This window comes from Microtus oregoni, unplaced genomic scaffold (genome assembly GCF_018167655.1).
Source record: "Microtus oregoni isolate MIOR12 unplaced genomic scaffold, Mior012 000533F_ref0000068, whole genome shotgun sequence".
Lineage (NCBI taxonomy): Eukaryota > Metazoa > Chordata > Mammalia > Rodentia > Cricetidae > Microtus > Microtus oregoni.
In genome coordinates this window covers 31468-35648 of record NW_024545053.1, presented here as the reverse complement: position 1 = coordinate 35648, position 4181 = coordinate 31468, and the positions used below count along the sequence as shown (strand labels likewise).

General features: G+C 38.5%; 1 pseudogene; it reads right to left on the bottom strand.

Moving 5' to 3' along the window:
- Positions 1-48: 48 nt before the first annotated feature.
- On the bottom strand, positions 49-1978 carry LOC121445756 (annotated as a pseudogene).
- Positions 1979-4181: the final 2203 nt, after the last annotated feature.

Below are 4181 nucleotides of genomic sequence, written 5' to 3'. Positions count from 1 at the left end.
CTATCATTAATGTCCTTAGTTGAACCAATGGGTTGCATCTGACCATACTTGTCAAAACTATCACTTGTTCTGATGAAGACATCCAGTTTTCTGCTTGGCATACTCAGTCACATCTCAATGAAGCTCCACCCCATGGTTCACACCAAAAGGACCTGAAAATATTGAGAATAACAAAGCTCTTAGAATAGGAAAAGAACCCTTGTTCATTTGTTTTTCTGTACTTACTAATTACAACACAGATAATTATGTAATGTATAATTACAGAAATTCATGAGGTTTTAATGTCTCAGCACATTTGTGGCTCTAAATCACTCAGGGAGTCTTTCTATTCATTAACACAGTATTTGTTTTGATGCCTGGACTTTTCAAACATCAAAAGAACAATTTTTTAAAAATTGCAATTGAAAAAAAAAGCAAGAGAAAAAGAAATTTTTCTGAAAAATTTAAGAAAAAATCTATTATTTACAAATAAAACTTATATTAGGCTTTCTCTATATCTCACAGCACTTTCATTATCATTACTGGCGGTATCGAGTGGCAGTGTCTCCAGACTTACTCTCTTCACAGGCATTAAGGCTCACTCTGTGTGTGTGTGCGTGTGTGTGTGTGTGTGTGTGCGCGCGCACACATACGAGTATCCATAGCACAGAGATCAACATTAGGTATCTCCACTCCCAAAGTTACTGTTTGAGACAGATTCTCACTCAGCTTAACTGGCTGGCCAAGAAGCCCCTAGAGCCTATCTCTGTTTTGCAGCACTGAGATTACAGGCACACACTGTTGCACTTGGCTTTTTATGTGTTCTGGGGATTTAAACTCAAGTGTTCATGGTTGTACAGCATCTCCTAAGTTCCCAGGATCTTTTCATTAGCATTTCTAATCTAGGTGGCTTTATTATCTATTCCCCCCAACAAAAACCACTACCATAGTCAAGGTAAAACTTTTCAGGTAAAATCAAGCAAGTCAGAGGAATGATAAATAATCTGGGCCTGTGTACTTTTCTTAAAGCATGGAAACCACGTCTCAATCAAAGACAAATTAAGATTAAAAATCATTTCAATTGAGAAGAAAAAACAAGCAACATCTAAAATCTTTGCCCCAATATACATTTTACACAAGGCAGGAATTCAATAGCTCTTTGGTTGGTAATCCTGATAATAATATCAGAAATGGCCATATTCATACATACATTCTACAACTTGTAGAGAATACAGCCTAAATGACTCCACACATGATAACCTAAGAAATCCCTTCCAATCTCTGAAAATGCCTTTAAAATACATAAACTTTTTACTCCTTTAGTAGCAAACAACAAAACAGAAACAGCTACAATGAACTTCAACTACCAAAGGATTTTAATGAAAGTGGAAAAAAGAGCAAAAGAATGATTAAAATTAAATTAAGAAATCACATAAAGTCAAGATTTATACACTTTTGCTGTTTTCCATCATTCATAGCAGAATGCAGCAGCACAGGTAAGAGGAGACAAAGAAATGGAAACCCCCCACTTACAACTCATCCGTCTTCCACCACCTGTAGCTAAGCTTCAGGCAACTGATAGGAGGTTCATGGTCTTCACCAGGGGATGCAACCAACCCACTACATTTTCTATCTCAAACGATAGACATTGTTCTAACGCAGAGAGGACTCAAGCTCTGTATCCACACTCACCTAGAATGAGGCCCACCATGGAGCTGAGGTAGCCAGTACCACTGCCCAAATTGAGAAATGAGAGCCCAGGCTGCAGATCCAGAGCCCTCCATCACCTCTGAGTAGATGCAAGGGGCTGAGAGATGAATGTTTCCATGCTTCCATGCCAAGTCTTTGTACGCATTTTCTTTAAATTCTTCAAGGTAATAATCTGCTCGATCGATAGCTCGGAAAGCCTGCTCTACTAAGTCTGTCCGGATGTACTGGGCTTCTTCAAATTATCAATGAGCTCATCGTTGTCCTCACCAGCACTCACAGCACCGCCCATGTTCAAGATTACAATCAAGCAAGACTACAATTAAAACATTAATAACTATTTACATTAAAGTCAAGAGCAAAACAATAAAACCTCTAAACACATGTTATTTTCACGAATATAATAATAAATAAGAATGTAATAAAGACAGAAGTATCTTTTGTCAATAACTGCTTCACCCTCCAAGGATGCTGGTATTGGGAGCGGGGATTACAGGGCCAAAGGAATGGTTCAGTGGGTAAAGTACTTGACACAGAGCCAATAACATTAGTGCATTCCCCAGAACCTACATAAAGATGAGAGGAAAGAATCCAACACCACTGGGTTGCTCCTCTGATCTCCTCATCCACACAATGGCATGTGTGAGCCCACACACACCATAATTTTTTTAATTAGGAAAAAAAAATCCTAGTACCACTAGAACATTAAGTCAACAGCAAATAAGCCATTTGATGTTTGACTGACATCAATTTTTTTTAAAAAAAATACATTTATTATTGGAGGATATGTATAGTAGTCTATTGCACCACAAAACACAAGTGGAGGTCAGAGAACAATTTGCAGGAGTGATCTCTAGGGATCCTACGGTACCTTTACCCTTTGAGCCATCCTGAAATTCAAAATTAATGGTATCCCAATGTTAACTAGGGCATTACATCTCAACGTACACACAAACTCAATCCCACAACAAGCAATCCATCCAACCTGACTTGGGTTACTCTGATGTTTAAACTGTAGGTAAAAATATCCACAAAACTTTCTTCCCAAATAGAACACACTGTGACAAATACCTAATTGTAACAAACATAAAATCAGTTTCAAGGCTAACGTTTAGCAGAGAAGTTGTCCCTGCCAGCACTGTGTGTCCTACATCCCTAACACAACTTCCCCTCGCCTCTAAGAAATATACCTCTTATCTTTTCCCACAGTGTCTTGCTGAAGAAAGCATTCCTTTTAGGTCCAATTACTAATATACAATATGCCCTGGTAAGTACACAGAGAATATTTTTTACCCTGAAGAAGTCTTTTGCTTCATAGAAAAATAATATCCTCCCCAGTTTTATACTGACCTTGGGTGACTTTTCCAAACTAATGACTTTATTTCTTACAAGGTGGTGATGCTGGTATAAACTGCTGAAGACTATGGAGTCACAGGAAGATCTGTAGACTTTCTGAATCAAAACAGCCTCCTGTTCAGGAGTTCAAGGTCATCTTTAGTGAGTTCCAGGCCAGCATGGTTACATAAGAACCTGTCTCAGACCAGGTGGTGGCACATGCCTTTAGTCACATCACTCAAGAGGCAGAGACAGGAGGAGCTCTGTGAGTTTGAGTCCAGTCTAGTCTACAGAGTGAGTTCCCAGGACAACCAAGGCTACACAGAGAAGCCCTGTCTAGAAAAATAAAAAGGAAAATAAAAAAAAAGAAGAACCTCAATAACGACAAAACTACCATGGTTCCCCTCCCCTCTCAGTCTTCTTTCTGGAACACTAGAGACAACCACTATACACATCCATGTGCACAAACGGTAACAGCGCTACCTGGAAAACTAAGCCTAGAAATGAAGATACCACTCTGACATCTTAAGACAGGTGAAAAAACTATGTCTTGATACATATTTGTTTCTATTTTATGACAAAATAGTCCATCTTCATAATCAAGACAAATAATATTTTTCAACTCATGATTCAACTATTGAAATTTCATCTACTTCTAAAGTAGATTCGGAGCTCTTTCCCCCAGCTGTAACTAGTCCTTAATGCTAATACGGCTGGGCTTAATCTTGGATAAGTCACTTAGTCCTACTGCTACACTATCAATCTAACAGGGTCACCTTAAAATTGGGACACTAGTTGAAAATAGAGTAACGTATTTATATGCTTACAAGCCAATCTAGGAAAGAACCTTTAAAAAACCACATAGCTACTGAATCAAGAAAGTCATCCTCTTCAACCTGAATATGTCACTCTGCCACAGTTCCAATATTTAACAGTTTCTAGCAGGTACCACAAACCATGTTAGATATGTTTCATTTAGTACTAGATGTTTATCTTACTGAACTTTTCCTCACATGAAAGCTTATTCCATATTAAAATAACAGAATTTCGCCAGGCGGTGGTGGTGCATGCCTTTAATCCCAGCACTTGGGAGGCAGAAACCAGTCTGGTCTACAGAGTGAATTTTAGGACAGACTCCAAAGTTACAGAGAAACTGTCTC